Genomic DNA, 27,574 nt, shown 5'->3' on the forward strand with positions numbered 1-27,574 from the left:
GAGGCTGCACCATGCTTGGGCATCAGCTCAGAATGACCTCCTGTATAAGGTATGACTGACTTCAAACTAAAAATATGGTGCTTGGTGCCAGAAAGAAGTAAAGGCTAAGAATATGGTCAGGCTGATATTTGGTGAGGAGGATGGGAGATCTTATAAGGGGTGTATTGGTGGTGGTGGGGGGGTGGTTGTAAACAGAGCATATGGCCTGTCTTCAGCAGGATCCATGGCTGGAGATTCCTCTTAACCATCCCCCCCCACACATTGTACACGTCTGAGTTTATGTGTGTGTGTGAGTGTAAAAGTGTGTGTTCTGTGTGTGTGAAAGTATGTGTGAGAGTGTGTGGTGTGTGCGTTATATGAGTGTGTGTTTTGTGTGTGTATGTGTGTGGTGCGTGTGAGCGTGTATGTGTGTGGTGTGTGTGTGCCCCCCACCCCTTGGGAAGGGGAAACACATATGCTCTATCTTATGGTGCAGACCTTTGGGAGGAATAAGAACCCTGAGCCCAAAATGAAGAACAAACTCCAAAGTCAGTCAGTGCACCAGCCACTGTGGGGCCTGGAACGTGACCCTGAAGACCCACTTCCAACTGGCCTCACAGACCTCAGCCCTGCTTACCCATCTGAACTCTGGATTCATGTAAGCCTTGAAACTGGTTCCGGCAAAATACCCTGAGGACTTTTTCGTCATATTTGGTTGTTCTTGAGGTCATGATTCAGGTTGGAGTTACAGAATTTTGCACTGAGGAAGTGGAAAGTGGCTGAGCTGGCTCTGACACAGCGGGAGTTCTGGGAGGCCCACACCCACCTGGCTGCCTGCCCAGCCTCCTCACACGCTCTGCCTGGTTGGTGGCAGGAGAGAACCAGAGACAGGGCCTGAAGAGCAGAGATGCCAGGACACACTGGGACAAAGGTAATCCTGGGGTGGTGAGGTGGGTGGGGCAGGCCCTTGGGGCTGACTCTGCAATCAGTTTGCTGTAATCTAGCTGAGGTGGAAGACGCAGGTAACCCAAGCACCACAGGCAGAAGGGGGCCTTCGGGCTGCGGTGGGGCAGAGAGGGGCAAGAGCCACTGTCTGCAGACCCCTCCTTGTCTGCCTCCAGCAGCTTGGGAAAGCTGCCTCCTGCTGGGTCCTCCAGCTCTGTCCGGAGGAGGCCCTGAAGGGGGCTGGGCTCAGGCCTTTTGTCCCTATGTGTGGGAGCTGAAGGCATTGTGACCAACCCCTATCAAGTTCAAGGGACATCTCCTTTTAAACATGCATTTGTAGTGTGAGTGAGGGTAGGGGATCCTGGTCCTCTTTCTGGCGATGCAGACCTTCAGAGGGAAGGATTCTGGGCTCCAATGGTGCAGACCTGACCCCTCCCCAAACCCCGTTGCAACTGCCCTGAAGCCCTTAGCTCCCGTTTGCTGCAAACAATAACTAAATACTCATCTGATGGTGACCAACCAACCAGTTGGCACAGAACAAGGGACTTCCAGGGTTAAAACCAGAATCCTGGGCAAACTAGAATAATTGGCTATTCTATTTCTAACTTCCCTTGAAAATATATTTTGAAGCAGAGATGTAAGTACCTGACATGCCAGACTGGAATTTATATTTATATTTATGCAGCTTTCCCTCTTAAGAGCATGCCCACGCCTTTCCCTTTCCCCATTCACCAAACACACTACCTTCACCCTTCTCTCTCCTAAGCTCCAAGGGCCCTTCTTTTGCCTCTGGAGCTTGTTTCCTGAGCCCGTTTTTAAATACAGCTCACTTCTCCTACCTCTGTGACTTTCTAAATAAACTCTCTCCTAGAGTTTGAATATAATTATTTATATGTATGTGTATTTATAATTACTTCTAAGCTTTATAATTATTTGAGGCAAAATAATTCAATTGTTTTCTGATTTCATTTTGGAGTATATAAACAAAACCTACATGAGACAACTCCAAGTATTAGGGCCAATTATGAGGTTAAGGGATGAATGAGTCTGTGTATGGGATCCTGGTATAGTGGACATAGTGACCCCCAGCATTCCTTTCCCCTTTCTGTGATAAGAGAACATCCTTTTCCTTAAGCACTTCATAGAGCCATCAATTATGGGAAATCCCACCCACCCTCACCGAAGGACAGTCCCTGACCAATCTGGCCAATTAGTATTCCCATTGTTTTAGCCTCAGTGATTGATTCAGGAACAATTCAATCTCCCCTTCCTTCTTCTTTTTAGAATTATATGGGTGGATGTAGGTCCTTGTTTTTCATCACTTTGAATATTTCTTGTCACTCCCTTCTGGCCTGTAAAGTTTCTGTTGAGAAATCAGCTGATAGTCTTATGCCAGCTCCCTTATAAGTAATTAACTACTTTTCTCTTTCTGCTTTTAAGATTTTCTCTTTGTTTTTAAACTTTTGCATTTTAATTATGATGTGTCTTTGTGTGGGGCTCTTTGGGGCGATCTTATCTGGGACTCTCTATGCTTCCTAGACTTGTATGTCTATTTCCTTCACCAGATTAGGGAAATTCTCTGTCATTATATTTTTCAAATAGGTTTTCAATTTCTTGCGCTCTCTCTTCTCCTTCTCTCACCCTCATGATGTGAGTGTTGCTGTGCTTGAAGTTGTCCCAGAGGCTCCTTATGCTAGCTTCATTTTTTTTTTGGATTCCTTCTTCTTTTTGCTGTTCTGATAGGGTGTTTTTTGCTTCCTTATGTTCCAAATCTCTGATTATCAGTTTCATATACTCTGTTGTTGATTTCCTATAAATTATTCTTAATTTTAGTGGTCCCTTTTCATGCTGTTGAAGTCCTCACTAAGTTCCTTGAGCATCCTTATAACCATTGTTTTGAACTCTGCATCTGGTAGCTTGTTTGCCTCCATTTCATTTAGTTCTTTTTCTGGAGATTTCTCCTGTCAGATTAGTATGAGGGTTTTTGGATGATCACTTAGTAGGTTTTTAATGTCTGACCAGTTACTGGAGTATACACCTGAAACTAATATAATATTGTATGCCAACTATAATTGAAAAATTAAAAAATGATTAAGTGGCAAAACAATAAAAGAATTATATGGATGGAGAGAGAGAAAGAGAAAGAAAGAGATTATTTTTTCTCTGGTTTATGAATTCTGAGGACACTGGTTGTCATCTTTGTCACCATGTGGAAAGACTCAGCCTAAGAAACAAAGCTGCCATAGAAAAAAGCAAAGCTGGTGGGGAGAAGAATAGAAAGTTCTGAAGACATGGTCTGAAACACTATGTCCAGCTGTGTCTGAAACCTACCTACCACTTGGACTTTCCAGTTACATGAGACAATAAAGGCACATTTTTTCCTTCCTTACACTTACTTGAATTTACCTTTAGTTACTCTGTCATTGTGATGGAAGGAGTTCTGACTAATACCCTTGGCCACCACATCTGTGGCAAGTCTCCACTTGTGGTTCTCCAGCAGGGAGAGAGGAGGGGAGGGTTACCTGGGGTGTGGTCTCTCTTGTCCTCTGAACTGAGTGCCTACCACTTGTAGACTAGGGAAACCATAACTCCTCCAGGATACATCTAGGGTGGGAGGTAAGTATCTGTGCTTGTGCCTTTAGGAGCCTCTTTTGGGGATAGGGGGCAAGAGCTCTTCCAGGTCTTCTTTCTCATCTGCTTCAATATCACCTCTGGATTTGCTGGGGTCTCCCTTTAATCCCTGACTCTGGAAGTCAATCCTGTAATGCGTCTACCTCCCACTCACATACCTTCCTGCTTTTGTGACATCCCTAACATAAATAAAGCCTATTACAGTCATGGGAGGACCAACCATTGCCTGAATCATTCCATTTCAACACTTGGTAAACTGGGGTGGCAAAGAACACTGGTTAATGTCCCTGTCTAGAGTCAGGAGAGGGAAGGCTGTTCCCAGGTTGGGAGTGGATAGAGGCAGCTACCCTCTCCCAGCCAGTAAGGCTGTATTGAAGGAAGGAAAAGGCAGCCAGGATGGGTCAGGCCCAGGAGATAAAGCAAAGAAAGAAGAAGCAGGTGGTGGCAAGACCACAAGGAAATGTAAACCATATCCTATGCAATTGGGATAAGAATTCACAAATGAACTCAACACTTGACCTTCAGGATGACTTCTTAACCCAAAGATATCCAGCAAGGATAGAACTGGAGGAGGGAAGAGGGGTGGGAGCAACCTGGGGCCAAGAGATTGCTTTCTTGCCCAGTTAAAGCAGCCTCCCAGAAAAGCACACCTTTCCTGCTTAGCTTCTGATTTGAATTTCTCCTTTTTAAAAAGTATTATGCAATATTTATGAAATAGAAAATGTATATAGAGTAATAAAATGAACATTCATTAACCCTGGCTTAAAAAGTAAAACATTGGCAACAGAATTGAAGTTTCTTTGTCTAGTCACTTTTTGTCTAGTCACTTCCCCTTTCCCTTCCTAGGAATGACCATGAACCTCAATTTATAGCTATCACTCCCAAGCATTTCTTTTTTATTTTATTTTATTTTTTTCCATTTTTTTATTGTTGTTCTATTACAGTTGTCCCCATGCATTTCTTTATTGTTTTTCTACCTAGGTATGTATTTCCAAGCTCTATTTGATATTGTTTTGCATATTTTAAACTTTGGATAAGCAGTATCATACAAAGGTTATGTTTCTGTAGTACATACACTTTTTCCCCCACTAGGTATTGTGTTTATTGGATTCACCTGTATTGCTAAGTATAGATCTGGGTTATTCATTTTCATAGTTGTGAACTATACCACAATTTATTTATCCACTTTTATGTGATGGACATTTAAGCTTCCAAGTTTTTGCTATTAATACTATATTTCATCAACTCTAAGGCACATTCTCCATCCCCTTCCCATTAAAAAAATCTCTGAATTAAGGAATACTTATTAAAAATGGTGATGTACAATACTTTAATTGGCAGTTTTCCATTAGTGATTGTATCTTAGATTCAATGAAGAATAGTACAAGCAATGCTACTATGAGCTTTCTTGTATATGTCATGTTTCTTTAGTGTATATTAATTGCTGGGTTATAAGGGATATTATCACCAGTTTTACTAGATACTTCCAAACTGTTTCACAAAGTAATTTTTATTGATTTACACTCCCACTACTATGTAAGAGAGTTTCCATTGGGGTATACTATGGGTTATCATCTGACTTTGAGTTCTGCTAATTTGGTAAGTATAAAATGGTATCTCATTGTGATTTTAATGTGTATTTCCCTGATTATTAATAATCTGGGGCATCTTTTCAAGATCTTGTACTTTCTCTAACCCATATTCTTGGGACACTTAATCAACTCCCATGCTTTAGGCCTCCTTACACTCTTTTATTACAGTCAAATCCAAAATCTATCAATAGTTATCAATATACTACAGCAGTAGTTATCAAAATCTAGGAAACTACTGATGCCCAAGTAATTTCACTCTAGGAAACTCATACTGAGGGAAAAAAATGCTACAGGCTTAAAAATGTTAAATGCATGTAAAATTTTGATGGTTAAGAACTGAAAATCATCCAAATGCTCAATATTGGTAGATATATTAATAAATTATAGCATATTTCTACTATGGAATTCTATGCAGTCATTAAAAAGAGAACTTTAAAGAGAATGTATCTACCAATCTATTTTTCTGAACTCAGGATGTAATAATACTGGTTGATTATAAAAATAAGTAAGCAAAAACAATAAGGTTTTCTATAAGAATCATAACCAGAAGAGAAAACAATATCCAATACAAGAAACAAGAAATTTACATGTGAAAATGATGGTATTACAAATTAACAGGGAAAAGATGGATTATTTGGTATTAAGTTGAAAAATTAAACATTTTCTAAAAAAAATTATCATTTAGAGAAAGAATAAATATTCCATAATAATCCATACCTCACTCCTTATATTAAAATAAATTCCATATGTAAACACACCTACTTGGTTATTGTTTTTTCATCATTAGGAAGGAAGTAAGACACAAAATTTAGATTCATGAAGAAAAACAAATGAATAATTCTGACTCTATACATCTCTGTGTCAAAACAATTATAAATAATAATAAGACAAATTTGTAAAAATATTTGCCAATTTATAGCGAAGGGCTAATTTTCCCAATAAACAGAAAGCTCTTTCAAATTAACTTTAAAAAGCCAACAACTTAGTAAAAAAATTGACAAAAGATACAAACAGGCAATTCATGGTAGTAATGTGTATTTCTACCATTTCAGCTGTTCCCCAACTTTGCTGAACATGTAATCACCTGTTGATCCTAAAACAAATATTAATGCCTGGCTTCCAGATATTCTGATATACTACATGTGGTATATGACTTGCGCACTGGGATTTTTAAAAACTCCCCTGGTGATTCTAATGTTCAACAAAGTTTGGACTCATTAGCATATGAAATAAGCCTACAAAAGATTATCACTAATAAGAATGTAAATTACAACAACAAAGAATGCGAATTAAAAGAGTGTAAATTAAAACAAGAAAGAGATGTCATGTTTCATTGATCAGTTTGGCAAAAATGAAAAGGTAGTAAGGCTCAGTGTTGGTAAGGCTGTGGGGAAGAGTCAACAATACTTTGTTGATAAGATATAAATTGGCACAAATTTTTTTGGGGGGTCAATTTGGTAATCTCTATTAACATGTAAAAAACATTTATAGGAATTTATTGGGTATAAACTCTTGCACAAATCCTCAAAGATGTTCAATTTAGCATTATTACTGTAACTGCTTTTTATTTTTGTTGGTATTTTTTGTTTATTTGGCTTAACAAAGTCCATGTCCTCAAAGTTATCGGTGGGTGGAAATAGTAGTCTTCCCCCTCCCTACTATATCCATGGCATTTGGGGCTTGGATATTGCGGAGTGGAACTGGATAGCACTCTCTCTCAGGAATGTAGTTGCATTCAAAAATTTACATAAGAACAGAGAAGCCTCTTGATGACAAAAAGGATGTTGGGACCCTGGTAGCTTCCCATTGGGAATCCAAGGTTCTGAAATGTATATGATGATTGATGAGCTCATCAAGAGAACCACTGAGATCAGATGGCCAGGGAGCACAGTGGGAGTCCCAGAGAGGAAATTCACCATAAGGATGAGAGAAGGTTGGACCAGTGTCTTGGACTTAGTACTAGGGACTAGCTTATTGGACGCCAAGGCACAAGGATAATGCTGAAACTGCTTTATACTTATTTACCTTGCTAGCATGGATCTATTTTGGGTGAACTGACTCCCTGTGTGTGTAAGACTTGAGGGAGCTGTATCATTACTGGTAACTAGCTAACTTTGCTGGAGGACTCTCTTCATTGATCCTGACAGAGCAGGTGTATTCCTTAGCTGGGCAAATCAGAAAAGATGTTTTGGAGAGAAGTCTTGTCAGCAAACAAGTGATAGAAAAACTGCGTCAGGAATAAGGGCTCTAACTCAGGGAGTTCTCTGGGTTACTTGAAGGAAAATCATTGCGAAATATTAAGTTCTCTGCCAACTTGGCAAGGAGGTGAGAGGACTCACTATAACTTGGTTAGTATTGGAAACAACCTATGTGATATGATGTTTCATTGTAGCAATTTTTAAAAGTCTGTTTTTTAATGGCAGAAGAAAATGATCACTATTTGCTATTAGATGGAGAGGATGAATTATACAATATGAGCTCAGTTTTACATGTTTATATATATGTATATATAAACAAACTTATTTCTATATATATATGTGCCTAAAAAAGAATAAAAGGGAATATATTAAAGGTTCAAGAAGTTATATCTAGATGATGAAATTAATGGGAATGTTTATTTTCTTTATTCAACTTTTCAAATTTTGTACTGTCTGCACTGAACAGATACTACTAGAGGTCTGTCCAGAAAAAGTCCAGCTATTGTTAACATAACAAGAACAGTTTGCATGACACCTATGTGACCTGGCAGCCAAGGAGAGTGAACTGGAATGCACATTCGTGAACAAAGATGACTTCACTGTACTAGTCAGTGGGGGCAGTAGACGCGATAGAGTGAGCATGTGTACTGTGTGCTGTCCCATTCAAAATGACTGAGCAAGTAGAGCAACTAATCTGCATCAAATTTTGCATTAAGTTTGAACATTCCTCTGCAGAAACTATTTGGATGATTCAGAAGGTCACAGCTATGGGCAACTGGTGACTGGCAGCTTCATCACGACAGCGTGTCCACTCATGTATCACATCTTCTACAGAGTTTTGTGGCAAAGCATCAAATCACCCAGGTGACTCAGTCCCCTTAAAGCCCAGGTTTTGAGCCCTGCAACTTCTGGCTTTTCCCAAAACTAAAAAATCACCTTTGAAAGGGAAGTAATTTCAGACCATTGATGAGATTCAGGAAAATACAAAGGGGCAGCTGATGGCAATTGGGAGAACTGTGTGGGGTCCCAAGGTGCCTACTTTGAAAGGAACTGATGCATCATTGTCCTGTGTACGTTTCTTGCATCTTGTATCTTCTTCAATAAACGTGTATTTTTCATAGTACATGGCTGGATACTTTCTGGATAGACCACGTATTTTATAGTCATAAAACCGATTTAAAAAAGCAAAATTATTACAAGTTAAACAAATGGATAACATTATTATATGTTAACTAAATAAAGAGACAAGGAAAGAAAACACACCTGTATTTCATGCCTTCTATGTGAGAGGCCACCATGCCAGATATTTATATATGTCACCTTTATAAAAAGTAGGCAGGTATGTTCTCTCATGGCCATCCTCTGAAAGTAGTAAGAAGCTTTGAGCAAGGACAGGGTCAGGCATGTCCACCCAGGGGAGGCAATTTTCCTCAACTTCTGGGAGGCCTCTCCTCATCTCACCAAGCAGCTGGTCCACTGCTCACCATCTGGATCCTCCTTTTGCCCCCAGCTGTGACATCTGGGTGGGTCAAGTAAGGAGGCAAAGCCATGGCTCATTGAAAACTTGGCTGAAGCAGACACCAGAGCCCAGGACAGCAGAGCCTTGAAACTCCTGAATGTGGAAGCTGACTTTGGGTATGAAAAGGACTGCCAAGCACTGGAAAAGATTAGACTGATGTTGCGTCACACCTGGTGATGGAAGTGGAACCTCTGTGGGTGGGTAGATTTGGCCTCACTGTAAGAAAGAACTTGCCATTTGGGAAGTAATAAGTTTCCACTGCTGGAATTATGCAAGGGGCACCTGCCTGGGAGGCAGAGGAGAGTCCTCTACTGGGCAGGAGGTTGCTCTAGAATCCAAATGCTCCGTTTCAGCTTTGAGATTCTTTTATTATATGCAGCCTCTGATCCAGGAATAGTTTCCTAATCCCAAGCTTGAAGCACCTGCGGGAGAGGCCGTCTGAAGGTCAGGCTAACCTTTCTTGCCTCATATATAAGTGACTCCACGGGTGGATTTTTTAGTAGGTAAAGAAGAGAAGGCAGGGCAGGGCCCTCCTGGTCTGGTGAAGTAACTGTTTGGAGAAAGGGTCTTTGGGCTCCTGAAAGGTGGGTCCTGTGGATAGCCATCCTCTCTACCCTTCTTAGACCCAGCCTGGGAACTCACCTTACAGGGCAACTTTGACAGAAACGTGAAACCTTTTGTTCTGGTTCTTATCTGCCCAGTGTCACATCCTTGCACATGGCAGGTAGTTAGGAAGCACTTTCAGCATAGAGATGGAGGATGTCAGAAAAAAACAAAACCAAAACCAAAAACAATTAACCACAAATCAAAGAGGCTACCAACAAAACGCTTGCTACAAAACAAAATTTCACGGGCTATTTGGAGACAATACCCACACAGAAAATATAGAGGAGAGAAAAGTGTTTTTGAGTCAGAGACCTGAATTTACATCTTGGTTGTGTTACTTACTAGCTGTGTAGCATTAGGCAATTATTTTATCTCTCTGAGATTCATTTGCCTAATCTGTAAAATGAGATTAATAATACCTATTTTGCAGGATTGTTATTAGAGATTATAATAAAAGATTAGAGATTATATAAATGTGATTGTCATGCAGGGCCTAGCATATAATGAACCTTAATAAATTGTAGCTATTGCTGTTTGTGTTACTTTTGCTACAGGACAAACAAATTGGGAAGAACTAACTATAAGTGAACGTGGAAGGCAAAGAACCTAAAAGTAGTATGAGCTAGTCAGGGCAAATTTTGTTCACTGATGACAACTTCTAAGTGCTAGACACTATGCAATAGTGGAGCTTCCAGTGAAGTAGAGTTGATAGGCAATGAACAAATAAATAAAAAGCAATTTGCAACCATTAATTATGTCTTATCAAGGGAAAGAACAGGGTACTATAAAAGACACTAACAGAGGGTACCTGATTTAAATTGGGGGAGGAGTCAGGGATGACCTCTTGGAGGAAGCATCCTCTAAGCTAAACCTTAGAGAAGATTAGTTAGTTTTACGTGGGCTACAGGGAAGAGCCTCCCAGGCTGAGGGCACAATATGTGCAAAGCATAGAGAAGTGGTAAAGTTGGTGTGTTTAGGAACTGAACACGTGTGTCTGGGGCATCACGAGTAAGGAGGTATGTGGTAAGAAAGGTCTGGGAAGGTGGGCAGTTGGCTGAATCACAGGAGGCCTTGAAAACCAGGGTAAGGATTTGATATCTTATCTTAAGGGATTGGATGCCACTGGCAGGTATTAAGCAGAGAAGGGACATGAATAAGGTCACTCTTGGTCCTGTGAAGGGAACGGATGGCACAAGCCTAGAGGTGGGAAGATGATTTTAGTGGTTCAGATGGGAGACAAACAGTGCCTCAGGGCTGGCTGAGGGGCAGAGATAGGAAGAAGTAATGAGATTCAAGAAGCATTTCAGGATAGAAGCTACACAGTATGATGATGGATTAGATATGAGAGCAGGGCAGAGGGCATCCAGGGGGCTTTAGTAACCTGGTGGGAAAAAGGTGTAACCCATAGGGTGGTCCTGAAGGGAAATCTATCAAGTACCAAAGTGGAGGGCAGATTGGAAGAGACTGAGCCTTGAGCTGGGCCTGAAATGTGGGCCAACCTAGGAAAGAAAGGAAGATCATTCCAGGAGAGAAGGAGCAGAGTCCAGGTGACAAGGTGGGAATGAGCTTGCTTCACACCATGTGGGTGGCACAGAGTTCTGCCATGAGGAAAGGGTAGACACTGGGCCAGAGGGTGTGCTATGGGAGTAGGGAAGGATCTTGGGTGGGGCCTGATTACTCCAGGCCTCTGAAGCCAGGAAGAGGTATCAGCCTTGATGTCAGAGATAATGGGAAGCTGTACAGGCTCTTAGACCAGCAGCAAGCCAGCTAGGCAGCCATCACTCAATGTGCCGCATCTGTGCCAGGGACTGTAAAGACATTAATAAGCAGCTACAGAGCTTGAAAATATTTACTGACAACCTACTCTGACAATAGCGTGGGACGTTTATTGAGAAAGATTCTTGGCTTTCAGGACACCAGCTTTTCTCTTGGTTCCTCCCGACCCCATTGGCTATCCCCCTCCTTTCATGGCTCTTTCACCTCCACCAGGCATCGAGGTGGTGGAGAGCAGGAGGGAACAAGCTGCTCCTCCTCTCTTCTGCCTCTTTACCTCATCCTTTGGAGATCTCATCCAGTTCTGTGGCTTTAAAACCTCTATGTTCTTCTTCAGGTATTCAAACTGATTATCTCCCCAGTCAATCTCCTGAGTTCCAGCCTGGTATTTTCAGCTGCCCACCTGACATCCCCACTTGGATATATAACAGGCAACTCAAATTTAAAATGTCCAGGACAGAAACTTCCAGGCCCCTCCACCCCAACCCATTTTTATGTTGGTGTTCCCCAGCTGATTATGGGGTACCCCCAGGTATTAAGGCAAAAACCTAGGAAGCATTTTAATTTTTCATTCAATATTCAATCTATCAGCAAGTTCTGTAAATTCTGCCACCAGAAAAATCCAGAATCTATCCACTTCTACCATCCATTACTGCCACTGTAATCAAGCTGTTACAGAATGGGGGTGTCCAAAAACCCCAAGAGCTTGCGGCTGGGGGATGGGGAAAAGGAAGCAGCTTTTAGGATGCCTTTGCATGCCTGGGGCTAGTGGCTGGTAACTTTGTTGCGCAAATGGCTTTGATGCTTCCAGGGCCCAGGAAGATGGGAGGGGTCTTGGACCATGGGATGGTATTGAAAGAGCGGACAGAGCCTGCATAAGGTTCTGTGAATGGTCAGAACTGGTTACCACACATACTGCGTCAGAGGACGCAGTCAGGGATTAAAAAAGCACTTGCAGACATTTTAGCGGGGCTCTCCAGGCTGCTTTAAGAAGGGAGTTCTCCATGTGGTTTTGAGAAGGTTCTCCATGCTGTTTTGAGAGGGAAACACCATGCAGCTTTGAGAAGGCAGTTTACAAGGAGGCTGAGAATCCACGTGGTTCTGCATTGAAAGCTGGCGGGCACCACAACACAGAAAGACCTCCCCAATCAGAATTGAATGATTGGCAGCTACCAGTAAAGCTGAACTGTGTCTAGGAAGTAGGGAAACAGTATTTCTAACTTTTCTAAAACTAGCCTGGTTTGGTAGGGGGAGGCAGAACTATGTGTTCGTGGGTGTTTTAAAGAACATAAGACTTAATGACAGAAACCCGCAAATAATCTAAATCTATATAACTGTTAAATAAACAGTTCTTTTTGTTTTCACTAAACTCTGGTATTGAGAGTTATAATTCTTGTGGCAGGCAATCGGGCCCCTAACTAAACAGCCCACAGGTTCTGTTTCAATTGGAGCAGCCCAGGGGTTCTGTTATAAAGCCACTTCCATTCACTCTTCCATTTGCTCTTATCCCCGAGGCAGTCCTTTCTCCCCAGCCCAGGCAAAATGATCTGAGTAGAACAAACCAGACTAAAGCTGCCTGATGGCTCTCCACTGCTTAGGAACAACACCAGAGCTGCTTCTGGCAGCACCTGGGCCAGCAGAAGGAATGACCTCATCTTCTACCACTGACTTCTTCCTCTTTTCCCCAGCTCTTTGCTCCCCAGACATACCGGTCTTCTCTCTGTTTCTAGAACAGGCCAACCTTGTGGTCACCTCAGGACGTTTATATTTAGGATTTGCTCTATCTGGAACTCTTTTCTATTAACCTTCTCATGATTCAGAACTTGGTTCAAATGTCACCATCCTATCTGATGTCTCCTCCCTGCTGCCAGTCACTCTCTATCACATATTTTGTTTTGACATGTTTGACAGAGATATTTATTTATTCAGTCTCTCCTCCATTAAAATGTGAGTTTCAAGAGAGCTGGATCTTGTCTGACCTGCTCAGTGTTCTATCTCCCAATCCTATGACAACACTAGGTGCACAGTGGGAGCTCAATAAATATTTGTTCAATGAATGAATAAATTCTTTGGATGTGATTCCTGGTCTTCTTGAAATGGAAGATACATAACAAGACACAGGAAGGGTTACCTAAGAATACAGTGAAGGAAATGGTAATCTGAGCAGTGATTCACAGCTAATCTGAGAAACTCATTTTTGCTGAAGGGCTGTTTATGGGTGACAATATGCTACCCAGTAATGCTAGCCTGTAATGGGGCCCTAGAAAGATAAGGGTGTAACCCCTAGGGTGGTCCTGAAGGCAAACCCCTCAAGGACCAAAGTGGAAGGCAGATGAGGAGCTATTTGAAGATTGGTGGGTCCTTCTCTCCAAATTTTCCATGTAAGTAATCAAGGGCTCCTCTGTCACCAAATACACACATATCCTTCCTGATCAGCCCCCCTCCATGTACACATTCCCTAACATTACACTCATTTTGGCTGAGCTGACTGATTCTTCTTATCTTGTTCATATTTCATAAAGGTCTTAGAGAATAACCAATTGGCCAATTTCTGAGAAATTCCACAGAAATTTGCAAAAATGAAACACCTATAAAAACTTTGACATTTCACCATAAATCTTAATAAATTATAATACAGGCATATAGTGGGATATTATTCAGCCATGAAAATGACAGTTATGATGTTTAAATATCAATCTAGAAATCATTTATTACTCTAATTTTAGGTTAAGAAAAAAACCTGAGCATAGATCTAGTATAAACATTATAAGCATGACTATGTCAACATTACCTAAGGAGAACTTCCAGTCAAGACGGTGGCATAGGCAGACATGGCTCACCTCTTTGCACAACCACATCAAAATTACAACTAAAATGTAGAACAACCATCACTCAGAACCATCAGATATTGAGTTGAACGGAAGTCTGACAACTACAAAATTAAAGAAACCATATCCATTCAGTCATGTAGGAAGGGCACAGACACAGAATGGGCTGGTCCCTCATCCACACATGGTGAATAGAAATTTGCGAGGGTTATCTCAGGAGTGAGGAGCACCAGTTCCACACCAGGCCCCCAAGCCAGGGCTCCAGGGCCAGAAAGATAAGTCCCCACAACTTCTGGCTGCAGAAACCAGCAGGAATTGAGTTGGTGGAAGAAACTGCTGGACCCCGAAGCAGTTCCTCTTAAAGAACCCACACATGGACTCACCTACTCAGACTCATTTCCTCTGAGCTTCGGCAGCAGGGTAGCAGCTTGAAAGGCACAAGTACCATACTGGGAGAAATGGAAGTGTCTGGCATCAAGGTGAACAGAGGCCATTGTCCCTTTTCTAAACCCTCCTCCTACAGAGCAACAGAGCTGGCAAGCTGGTGCCATGTCTGAGACTCCATCAACATGGTTAACACTATTTGACCTGCCTTGCAGATCCCTAGAGACTCTGCCCCATCCAACTTATGGCCTGCCCAAGCTGTATTTCCATATGAATGGCTAGTCTTGGCTCATACTGCACAATTTCCTAAATTCTATCAAACAAGCAACAGCTGGCCTCAGTGAGCCCAGGCCTGGCATTAGCAGTAGCCAGCCTAGATTCACACCTTGGCTTCACCTGGGAATCTCCAAGCCCATCACAAGTAACAGCCATTTCAGATTGCTTTATAGCTCAGGCAGGGTGGCCCTGGGCAAAATACAGGTGGGGGCTGACCTTGGCCTGCACCTCCTGGGAAATCCCAGGGCCAGCACACCCAGTAGACAGCTATAGACCATGTCAGAGCACCACCATACTGCTCCTACACAGCTGATCCTCCATGAAGGATGGCCATTGATGGTCAGTGGTCACAGCCAGTCCTTGCAGCTGACTGGCCTGGGTAAATCCCTCCCATTGATCTGCCAACAGCAACCAAGGCTCAACTACAAGAGGAGGGTGTACTCTGCCCACATGCAGGACCCACCTTGAGTACCCAGCTTGGGTGATAGGGGAGGCTGTGCCAGTGGACCCTACAGGGTACCTACTACATTAGGCCACACTACCAAGATAGAATCAAAGCAGCTTTACCTAATACATAGAAACAAACACAGGGAGGCTGCCAAAATGAGGAGACAAAGAAACATGGCCCAAATGAAAGAATAGATCGAAACTCTAGAAAAAGAGCTAAACGAAATGGAGATAAGCACGCTATCAGATTCAGAGTTCAAAACACTGGTTATAAGGATGCTCAAGGAACTTAGTGAGGACCCTAGGAGTATAAAATAGATCCAGTCAGAAATGAAGGAGATGCTAATTGAAATAAAGAATAATTTAAAGGGAAACAACAGTAGATTGATAAAGCCAAGAATCAAATCAGTGATTTGGATGGAGCATAAGGAAGCAAAACCAACCAATCAGAACAACAAGAAGAAAAAAGAATTCAAAAAAATGAGGATAGTATAAGCAGCCTCTGGGACAACTTCAAGAGGTTAACATTCACATCATAGAGATGCAAAAAAAAGAGAAGAGAAAGAACAAGAAATTGGAACTCTATTTAAAAAAGGAATGAAAGATAACTCCCCTAATTTGGTGAAGGAAATAGACATGCAAGTCCAGGGAGCAGAGAGTCCCAAAGAAGATGGATGCAAAGAGGTCCACTCCAAGACACATCATAATTAAAATGCCAAAAGTTAAAGATAAAAAGAGAATCTTAAAAGCAGCAAGAGAAAAGAAGTTAGTTATTCTACAGGGGAATTCCCATAGGAATGTCAGCTGATTTCTCAAAAGAAACTACAGGCTAGAAGGGATTGGCAAGAAATATCCAAAAGCATGAAAAACAGGGACCTACAGCTGAGATTACCCAGGAAAGCTATCAATTTCGAATCAAAGACTAAATAAAGAGCTTCCCAGACAAGAAAAAAGTAAAGGAGTTCATCATCACCAAGCCATTATTATATGAAATGTTAAAGGGACTTATTTAAGAAAAACATCAAAACTTGAAAATAAAATGGCAAAAATACATATCTATCAACAGTTGAATCTAAAAATCAATCTAAGCAAACAAGAATAGAGACAGAATCATGGATACATAAAGCGTTCTGATGGCTGCCAGAAGGGAGGGGGTTGTAGGGAAATGGGTGAAGAGGTGAGGGAATTAAGAAGTACAAACAGGTAGTTACAGAATAGCCATGGGGATGTAAAGTACAGTATAGGACATGGAGTAGCAAAGAACTTATACTCATGACCCATGAACATGAACAATAGTGTGGGGATTGCCTGAGGGAGTGGGGGTAGAAGGGGAAAAATCAGGACGACTATAATAGCATCATCAATAAAATATATTTTAGAAACATTAGGAGAAAAAGACTGAAAGGGAATCATTATTGTGTTGAGTTAATGGAATTATGGTGGATTTTTCCTTTATGTTTTTGAATAGTATTTTAAAAAATTACTTTTACATATATAAAAATGAAAATGCAAAGATAAAGTACAATGCCTTTGCGTGGTTGCCTCTGGCCCATTTTTGTGGCTTTTCTGCTCTACCCTCAAGCAGCTGGAACAAGACAAGGAGCCGTGGGCAGAGCTGCGTTCCTGCACCACGTCAGGCATGGGGATGACAGGGGCAGAAGGGAAGAAATGATCATAAAGTCGTAACAGCAACAGCAACAATGGTCAGCATTGTTCCAACTTCATATGCTTCAGGCACTGTGCTAAGCATGTTATTTATGAACTCACATTCTTTTTTTCCCCATAGGTGAAGAAACTGAAGCCTGAAGAGAGGAAGGAAGTGGTCATAGGCCCCAGGGCTGGCAAATGATAGAGAAAGGTATGGAACCCTGGTCTAGTTTCACAGTCCGCGCTCTTAACCACTCTGACAAGGACAACACTCTTACGAATATTGAACCATTGCGTCTTAATGGCTCTTGTAACTTCTGGTCTGCCACCTCTAAGTGTGTGAATCAGGAGGCTTCTGAAGCAAGGGCAGGCAGGGGCAGGCCTCTGATCTCTCCAGCAGACAAGCACCAGGCACGTGGCCCCCTGTAGCATATCAGGAACAGGCCTGGCCTACTGAACCACAGAGACTTCTGGGCAGGAGGTAGACTCGGGAAGAGGAAGGAGAGGAAGGCCTGCTCACTGGGGGCTGGAGGATTGCAGGAAGGGTGGGAAGGTGACTACTGGGGTGGGACTCTTTTTTTTTTAAGTATGTTTTATTGATTATGCTATTACAGTTATCCCAATTTTTCCCCCTTTGCTCCCCTCCACCCAGTAACCCCCTTCCCTCCAGCAATCCCATGCCCCTTAGCTCATGTCCATGGGTGTGCATGTAAGTTCTTTAGCTTTACCCTTTCCTATACCATTCTTAATAACCCCCTCTCTACTTTGTATCAACTGATTGTGCTTCCTAATCCCTGAACCATTCCGCATCCTCCCTCTTCCTCCTCCCAGCTGATAACCCTTCAGATGATCCCCATACTTATGATTTTGTTCCTATTCTCGTTGTTTGCTTAGTTTGGCTTTGTTTTTATTTTTTAGATTCTCTTGTTGATAGTTGTTTGTTGTCATTTTAAGGCTCATAGTTTTGATCTTCTTCTTTTTCTTAAATAAATTCCTTTAACATTTCATATAATAAGGGCTCAGTGATAATGAAGTCCTTTACCTTTACCTTGTCTGGGAAGCACTTTATCTGCCCTTCCATTCTAAATGATAGCTTTGCTGGATAGAGTAATCTTGGTTGTAGGTCCTTGTTTTTCATCACATTGAATACTTCTTGCCGGTCTCTTCTTGCCTGAAAGGTTTCTTTTCTGAGGTGGGACTCTTGATTACTCTTCACTTGTGACTCTGAAGGGAGTTACGGGAAGAAGCTCTGGCGCTTCCATGGGGTGATCTGTCTGGTCAAGAGGTGAGTGGTGTCCTCGAGAGGATTGTTCAACCTCCAAGAGCCCTCAGTTACCTTGCATGGGAGACGACATGCTAACCGCCACAACTATAAAGTGGGAAGTGGGACCTACTGGAGCCAGGCAAGTTGATACCATGCTTGAGGCCCACTATGGATCCATCAAGCCAGGGTCCAGACAGAGGATGAGGCAGAGACAGAGGAGTCCATAGGAGGCTAAGGGATCATGACCAGTGCTCCTTGTGAGTGAGGCGTAGGCCCACAGAAGGAAGCAAGGCAGGGCCCCTGCTGAGCTCATCCTGGCATGGTCACGGAGGCCATAGCAACCAGAGGGACACAAGCACACTGCCCCCTCCTCAATGGCTGGGAGCCTACAGGAAACTCACACAGCACCAGAGGAGAAGCTGGAGGAGGCAGATCTGGATCTACTGATAATTACCTGAAGACACTGTTCAATTTTATAGCCCACTAAATTTACCAGACGGGACTTATTTAAGATTTTCTCTTCACTAACCCATAGGTGGAGTCCGTGAGGAAGGCCAAACCAGTACATTCCCTCCAAATCCCTCTGAGCTGCACATGATGACATTTAGGTCCCTGCCCTGCCACTACGCTAGACAGCACAGTTTGAGCATCTGTTATGTCTCAGGCACTCTGCTAGGTCTTTCATACACAGGATCTCATCCACTCTTCTCAATATTATAATAATGGAAATATCTTCAATCTCAGATTTCCCATCAATGAGCTGTGTGACCTTAATATCTCTGAGTCTGTTTCTTCATCAAATGGAGATACTAATGCCTTCCTAGCTGATGTCAGGCACATGGAATGCACTCAGTAATAGGTAATTATTTTAGTTAACAGTTCTTTGGGGCACAGAGACAGGTAAAGACAGGTAGGTGATGAGGGTGGGGTGAAGAAACTCCTCTGGAAAAGAAAGGAATTAACAAAAACCCAACTCTTCATTCTGCAACAATGCAGGTGATTTTATTCAGAGTCAGGAAAATGGGGGTAAAATATAAGGTGACAGAAGCTCTCTGCCCAGGAACACAGACATACCTGATAGTCCCATGGGGCCGTGGGAAGGAGAGGTGGGAGATTGGGAGTTTCCAGGTCCTGCGTATGCTCAAACTCACTGCCATTTCTTCCTGAACTGCTGTCTTCTTCACCCTCTTGTAGGCTCTGTGAGGCAGACACATCAGCTCCCAGGCCAGGATGGCCTTCCAGGGATTGGAGAGTCACCCCAGCCATATCCACTTCTCTGAGGCTGTGTGGAACTGGTATGGATTCATAATAGCTATGTGTCCAAACATCCTCAGGAAATTTCAAGAGAGTTTTGTGGAAAAGCAAAGGCAATGGCATCGGGTTCCTACTGAAGTAAATGTCCTGATGAATTATTAAGAAGGTGAAGGAAGTCAGGGCTTAGCTAAAGGAGTCCCATGTCTCTGTGAATAGTTCAAACAACCTGAGCTTACTTTGGTGGACAGAACTCGCTTGTGCTGAATGAAAAGTAAGCAGAGAGCTAGAATTACACTCACATAGGGCAGCTCTTGGTCAAGGGATGCCTGAATTTCCCAACTGATATCCAGGCTCAGAGATACCTTCTTATTGCTCAGAAGCTATTTTTAAAGTTGTGAAACTCGATATATCAGTGGGGAGCGCTGGGGAGCAGGGGCTGGAGGTGAAGTGGCTGAGGTGCCCAGGCCCCTGAGGGAGACTCACTTTCCTGGGAAGATGAAGCCACTTGCCCAGCTCTTGGCTGACATTTCCAGATCTCTCCTTTGTTCAGGGCTGATGGTGGGGCCGTGCGACAGAACAGAATTTAATAATTTACTCTGCCTCTCGTTTCAAACCCTTTCTTTGGTTTAATTGGTGCCATGTCTGGCGGCTGAAGGAGAATGTGTCTGATAAAGTTAATTTGTCTATCGAAACCCCCAAATGGCAGACACCTCAGCAACCCAGCCCACATGTAAGTCTAACCAGAGGTCAGCCTGCACTTATTGGAAACACCAGTCGAAGTGTGGTAGGCAATGAGACAGACATAAGCAGAGCAAGGACGGTGGGCCAGGTAAAACATGTCACCAGGGTGAAAAGCCCTAGGTGCCTAGCAACAGGCAAAACTGGGGAAAAAAAGGACCTGGTCTCAGGGTAATCTTTTCTCCCCTAGCATATCGCTGGTCATGCGTCAGGTTGTTTAGTCCCTGACCTTTCATATTGCTGGTCATGTGGCTCGAACCCTCCCCTGACCTTTCCTCCCCTGGCGTGTTGCTAGTCATGTTCCTGTCTTAGAGGGGGAAGAACAAGAGGGCTGGGGAATAGCCCTTAAGCATTAAGCCCCCAGAACAACGAGGTTCTGACCCACATCAAATACATCTAGGCCTCAGCTGTGTTTCAGTGCTGGGCCCACAAAAGCAGCAAAACCAGACAAAGCAATTCCATGGCTGACATCAGGACCAGATGCATTGACCAAGGACCCCCTACCCTAGCACTGACCAATCACTAGAGACCATGACCCTGAAATGGCACACCCGGAAAGCTGATGAATATTCTGTCAGGATCCTCTCCCTGAGACCTCCAGATAAATACCCTCAAGCCAATGGACCCAGTGTGGCTCTCTCTGTAAAGCTTCTTCTTGCCCCAGATCCCTCTGGAAGAGTGTTCCATTGCTTGTGAGGCATGCCATTTTTCCAGCCCGTGGACTGTTTTCCCTTGAATAAAGGATACCAAACTTTCTACTAAATTGTTCTAGTGTTGTCATTTGACACATCATCACTTCATGTTAAAGACAAAAACGTAAAACTAAAAACTAAAAACAAACCCTCTTTGTGTAGTGTTTGCAATTGTTTTAAAAAGTACATTCAAAATGTGCACTTTCTGTCTCTCTGTGTGTCAGCTCTGAGTGACGCAGCATCTTCTCTATTTGGGGACACCCTATCTCCCCATTTCAGGATGCTTTCCTGAGGCTGTGGTTTTCCAGTGGTGACTGTCTCTGGCCCAAACAGCCAGACGCCACAGTCCGACTGACTAGAGGCATGTTTTTGGGTGGAAGATGTGTGTAGGGTGTCTTTTTTCCTCTTTGTGCTGAGGGGCAGCAGAATTTCCCTTCCCCCTTATTCCACTTTGGTATAAGGATTATTTCAAGCTGAAGGCAATCCAGAAGAAGCAGATTCAAGAAAATACCCTCCTTCTATTTGCTTAAAAGCAGGACATAACTTTACCAAGGTGTCCTTTCTCCCCTCTCTACCAGGAAGGACAGGAGGTAATGACCAGAGACAGCTCCAGGTGCTCATCAGCCCAGAGAAGCACCAGAGGAATCCACACACCAAGCTTTACTAACTAGTCCTTGTCTTCCATTAGATCCCCCATATGTTCACTTTCCTACAATTTGCTGCCCTAAAAACTCAAAGTCCTTTTCCTTTGTCTTTTCACTGGTCTGAAAAATATATTGTCCCTTTGCTAAAATGCTAGTTAACCCTTAATTCTAACCACTACCTCAAAGGAGTTACTCATCTCCGAGTGCTGCCCTGTGTTAATAAATGTCGGTTTATTTCTCAGTCAGTCTAATTTACATGATTCTGGGCAGAGAACCTAAAATGAATCCCTTGAGGGGAAAAGGGAGGAGACAAAACCCTCTGTGACAGTTCCCTGTCCTCCATGTCTGCTTCTCACTTCAGGTTTGTACCTTAGCTCTTGGAAGAAAATGCCTAAACATCTTTACTTGGAGAAGAAAGATGAAGCAATTTTCAAGCAACAAAAGCCCACTTAATTTTGCTCAAAAAGGGGGGATGGAGCTTTATCCAAAGGAGCTGATTTATCTTCAGCTATGGACACAGGGAGGTAATAATCAATTAGAATATCTCTTTACAGGTTCATGGAAAAAGTATGGGGTGACGTTGGGAAAGATGGGAAAGGCCTGGTGCTTCTCCAGTAGTCCTTGATTCCAAACTGGATGGAGCAAGGCCATTAGGAGTTGGCTTGTCGGGAGGGCGGTGTTCCCACAGCTGCAGAGCATATTACTGGCAACTTAGTCAACCTTCCTGAGCCTTGGTTTCTTCATTTGTAAAACAGGGACAATAAAGATGATGCCAGCTTCATAGAAGTGTGAGAATTCATACCTCTTCCTGCCCAATGCCTCATTAGAGAAAGTGTGGCTTCAATAACCCAGCTAACTACCAGAATGGATGTATATAAATACTATAGATCAATTGCAACTTCCAAAATTATCTCATTATAACAATAATTTTAAAAAATTATACTCATATATGTAACCCTAATAAGCTTTATTTTTCAAAATTATATATATGAAAGAAAGAGTACTCCTTTTTCCTAACTTTCCTTCAAGAACCAGCTTTAAGGGTGGTGCACTTAGCATTACTTCCCCAAACCTCTTTCCTCCCATACGCTTGGGAGTTCATCACAGGGCAGGAAATGACAGGATTTGGCTTGAGTTAAAATTTTCCTCATTCCAGGGGCCAGAGTACAGAAATAGGGAAAGGAAAGTAGCTCAGGGTCAGCTTGTGGCCAAAGCTGCAAAGTGAAACCCTTTTGGACCCCACCACCCTGGCACCACCAGACCTTGGGGAAAGTGGTTGAGGGACCCAGGGCGGTCCGAGCCAGGAAAATGGCAGGCAAGCCAAAAACCACCTGCTCCAGGCAAATGGCTACTCGGGGTGCATGCTCCGCAAAGCCCTCTCAGCCTCATTCCCTGAGGCCGGTGACAGGCAAATCAGGCAGCAGATGCTGGAGGGGCCCACAGTCAGCCCAGTCAGCCCGACCAGCCGGTCCCGCGGTGGCCTGTGAGGACAACCTCAGAGCAGCTGGAGTTTCTGTGTTTCATCATCAGTGCTGCGAAGGGCGAACAGGGAGGGGTTACCGGAGGTAAAACTGCTTGTGCTTCAATAGTGACACCATGTGGCTGGCAATGAGAACAAAAATAGCCAAAAAGTCAGCTTGACTGAAGGGAGGTTGCTCAGTTTCCTCTCCTCAGGACTTTAATGGCCACGACCCACCACTTTGGACTAAATAAAAGACCCTGGGGCGGAGAGAGTGGGGGAGGGTGGCATTGTGTGGTTATCACCTACAGGAGAGATCCAGAAAGGAAAGATGTCGTTTTAAAAATTAAATTAAACTAAATTTTATTTTATTTTTCCATTACCATTCATCCCCCCTATACCCTCTTCCATGTCCACCCTCCCCTGCCCTGGAAAGACATTTCTAAGTCGACTGGTTGGAGATCTGAAGTCAATTAGATTGATAATTAAAAAGAATGGAATCTCAATTTGAACCCCCAGCTAGGAGAGTCATTATATATTGTTACCTTGAGGGTGAATCATCACCCCTGACGTTCACAAAGATCATGTAAAACACGGAGGACAAGTTGCCACAGCTTCCTGCCATCCAGGAGCGTCTGCTTCCCCTTCCCGGATGAGAGGGACTGAGGACGCTCACACTTTCTCCAGAAGAGAATGCTCCTCCTCTTCCTGTGCCCGCTTCAGTGAGTGGCCCTGCCATCCTCCCAGCTGCTCCATGCATTAGTCAGGGCTCTTCTGTGAACAGCAGTTTGTTGCCTCATCTAGCCCAGAAAGACACTGGATTAACTCACAAAATTAAGAAATGAAGATGCTGGAAAGTGGAGGGAAGATAGAACCCGGAACCTGGAGCAGCAAGACTCTTCCTCTGTTTTGCTGCCACCTCCCTGTCCTCTGCTCTCTTAGCCCTGACTTTATTTTCTCCTAATGCAGATTGTCCCCTTCCACCTGCAGGGATGTAGCCATTGGCAGCCTAAGCTTAGAAAGCCCCATATCAAGGGGGAAGTTTTATTTTTTTACCTTTATCCTAGGGAAGGGCTCTGATCAGTTTGCTTGAGTTCAGGGTCTGCCCCTGGGCCAGACCCCAGTGCCAAAGAGATGACGATGTTAGTCTCAAAAAGCAAACAAACAAACAAACAAACAAACAAAAAACCCACCTTCACAGAAATATCTAGAATACTGTTTAACCAAATCTCTGGGCATTGCAGCCCAGCCAAGGTGAGACATAAAATTAACCATCACAGATAACTTACATCGGGTTAAGTAAATGTCCTTCTATTTCTAGTATTTTAAGAGCTTTACATAAATCCTGAGGTGTTTTTTTTTTTTTAAGAGCTTTTCATAAATCTTGAAAAATTACTTTTATATTACAATTCTCATTTGGTCTCCATATTATTCAATAAGATGTACAAGTTTCATAACATAAAACCATTCTTATATTGTCGAGATAAATGCAACCTGACCAGGAAAAAGAAATGTCTCTTGTTCACCCTTTGCTCACCGTTCCCACTGCCACCCCCTGTACTGGGCAGAGAGTGGAGCACCAGCCCCGCTCTGGGACTGGTGACCCAGCTGCCTGCAGGGCCTTCCATTTCTACCACCAGCTTGGGACCTGGCCTGGAGAGCTCATGGGCTGCAGGAGGGGAGCTTGTGCCATCCACATGGAGCCCGTGGGTGGGGCCTGACAGCTGCCAAGTCACAGTCCTCACCTAGATCAGGGTGGGGCTGTCAGCGCCTCCTGGTCCCTGGGGAGCCAGGGGGCCTGGGGTAACAGAAGCTAGTCAGGGGGTGTGGGAGAGACAGACAAACACATTCACACGCACACTTGTGCACCAGGCATGCCTTGGGCCTCAGCCCAGCCCACTCCGGGGCTCTACAGTATTCTTGGGTGTTTTCTCTGGCTTTATGGAAAGTTTCCCAAATTGAATGAGTCATTTTCTCTGCTTATGCCCCCCTCAATCTTCAGAGCACAGGTGCCTTGAGTCCATTAAGTGGCAAGCTTGAAGGCACAGTCCCCAGGCCACCAGGTCTGCCCAGGACTTCTCACCCCACTTCCAGGGAACTTACCAAATGGTGCGGTTTGAGGGAACAGCCACACTAGATTGCCCTCACTCCAGATACCAGCTGCAAGTGGAGGGGTCCCCAGGTCACCATCACTTTAGACGAGCTGGCTACAAATTTGGGGGGTCCCCAGAACCACTATTAAGTTGGATAATTTGCTAGAACAACTCACAGAACTCAGGAAAGATCTATATTTGTATACACACACACACACACATATATATATATATATATATATATATAGAGAGAGAGAGAGAGAGAGAGAGAGAGAGAGAGAGAGAGAAGGATACAAATTAAAAGGAGCCAAAGGAAGCAACATACAGGGTGGTCTGGATTGGGTGCTGTGAGAAAGCGAGTGCAATTCTATGGCTCCATGTCTTAATAATTTTTATCTATAATTGGTAAAGAAGCAACACTGTCTCATGCTAAACAGGAGAGGGCAAAGCCTAGTCATTTGGGTGGTTTCATGGTGATCTTATTTTCGTCTGTGCTCAGGCACGATTACAGAGTGGCTGATTTCTGTCTTGCTCCATCACAGTTGTGTAGTAATGCTGTCACCTGACATTGGGGTTCTGTGACGTTGGGCTCCAGCAGGAGAATCCATGGCCCAGAGGCCAGTCTCAGGTCAGCTCCTGGTAGACTGAGTTGAAGGCTGACTTTTTATTTGCAGCCCTGAATTTTGTTGGTCATATACAGTAGTCCCTCTCTATATCACTGTTCACTTATTGCGGCATCACTGTGTTGTGAGATTAAAAATAATATTATATTTAATTATTTATCGCAGATTTTTCGCTATATCATGGGATTTTGTGGTACTGTACATATGTTGTTAAAGGTACATAGGTTTAAGAGCGTAGAATATGTTTAAGAACATAATAGTGTTTATAAAAGTGTGGAAAATGTTAATAAGGGAGTGGAAAAGGTTAATAAGGGACTGGGAACGGTTTATAAGTGTGTGGGAAGGGTTTATAAAGCCTTAAAACATATATAAATACTAAAATAAATGTAAGGTTCCCACTTTGCAGATTTTCATCTATCATGGGGGTGGTGGTGTCTAGAACGTAATACCCGTGATAAGTGAGGGAATACTGTAGTGGGGATCATAATTTTACTGAACACGTGTGGGCAGCTGTAAGAATTAAGAGAAATAATGTAAAATGCCTGGCATAAAATAAAACACAATAGTTGTATAAAAAAATAAGAAATATGTTTGTCTCTGTTCCTGGTTATTGATATGGAGCTCCTAAAACTGTAAAAAGGGGTACTAGGAGATCATTTGTTCTGATATTTACTCTTTGACCCCACTTCCTGACACAGAGCTCCTTAAGACCTTTGTAATTTCCCGATTGATAGGAGCATCTGACACCAAGTTCTGTGGAATTTCTTGGGTAATAGGACTATCTTTTTATAAAAATATATTTTATTTATTTATTTAGAAAGAGGTGAAAGGAGGGAGAAAGAGAGGGAGAGAAACATCAGTGTGTGGTTGCCTCTCATGTGCCCCCAACTGGAGACCTGGCCCACAACCCAGGCATGTGCCCTGTCTGGGAATCAAACTGGCAACCGTTTGGTTCATAGGCTGGTACTCAATCCACTGAGCCACACCAGCCAGGGCAGTACTATTCTTTTTTCTTTTTTTCTAATGAGATGACTCTTGGTGGGCTTCTGGTTGGGGGCTGGTCACTGGAAAGAGCCAAGCCATAATTAGAAGCTTGGAACTTTCAGTCCCACTCCCTACTCTCTGAAGAGTGGAGAGGAGCTGGAAATAGAGTTAATAATTGGTCGTGTGTGTGTGTGATAAAGCCTCCATTAACATCGCATTAGTATGCAGTTCAGGAAGCTTCCAGGTTGGTTAACACATCCACACCAGGAGGATGACATATCCCAACTCCACAGGGACAGAAGTTCCTGCACTTGGGACTCTTCTAGACCTCTCTCTGTGTACCTCTTCATCTGGCTGTTCATCTGTACCCTTTATCATATCCTTTAATGAACTGGTAAACATCAGTAAGTGTTTCTCTGAGTTCTATGAGCCATTCTAGCAGATCATTGAACCCAGTTTATAGCCGGTTAGTAAGAAGTACAGATGACAACTTGGGACTTCGACTGGCATCTGAAGCGGGGTAATCTTGTGGGATTAATCCCTTCCCTTGTGGGATCCAATGCTATCTCCGAGTAGACAGTGTCAGAATTTAATTGCATCATAGGATATCCAGCTGGTGTCACTGAGAATTACTTGGTATTGGAGAAAAGCCTGCTCGTGTGTGGCTAGAAGTATTAGAGGTGTTCTGTGTGAGTAGTAGAAGTGTTTTTTCCTACTCCAGCCAGTTGATATCATCAACATCATTGAAAAACAAGTGTTTCTGATAAAATGCAGAAAATACAGAATCAAAATAAAGCCAAATACATAAGAGATGGAGGGAAGACGGTTCTGAGGAGAGGTCATCAGACAAGTACAATCGCAGAGCCAGGCTCTGTCACTCTGATACCCACCTGGGGTTAGGGCAGCCATAGTTGTAAGTGTGTGTGTGTGTGTGTGTGTCCCTCTGAGTGTGAGAGAGCAAAGTAAGTGTGGCAGCAATACATAAAAAGGATTATACA

The 27,574-nt window shown here is 43.2% G+C and overlaps 1 long non-coding RNA gene across 3 annotated transcripts; it reads left to right on the forward strand.

The window, feature by feature from the left end:
• Positions 1-747: 747 nt before the first annotated feature.
• Positions 748-22,200, forward strand: LOC150016335 (uncharacterized). 3 transcript variants are annotated; one of them, XR_016509790.1, is made up of 4 exons: positions 748-910; positions 8,081-8,209; positions 16,965-17,036; positions 21,972-22,200. It is a non-coding gene; the product is annotated as an uncharacterized LOC150016335 (long non-coding RNA). The 3 variants fall into 3 exon arrangements; XR_016509791.1 differs by lacking the exon at positions 8,081-8,209; XR_016509789.1 differs by lacking the exons at positions 16,965-17,036; positions 21,972-22,200 and having other exon boundaries at positions 8,081-8,468.
• Positions 22,201-27,574: the final 5,374 nt, after the last annotated feature.

This window comes from Furipterus horrens, unplaced genomic scaffold (assembly GCF_987537825.1).
Source record: "Furipterus horrens unplaced genomic scaffold, mFurHor1.1.pri manual_scaffold_3, whole genome shotgun sequence".
NCBI classification, from domain to species: domain Eukaryota; kingdom Metazoa; phylum Chordata; class Mammalia; order Chiroptera; family Furipteridae; genus Furipterus; species Furipterus horrens.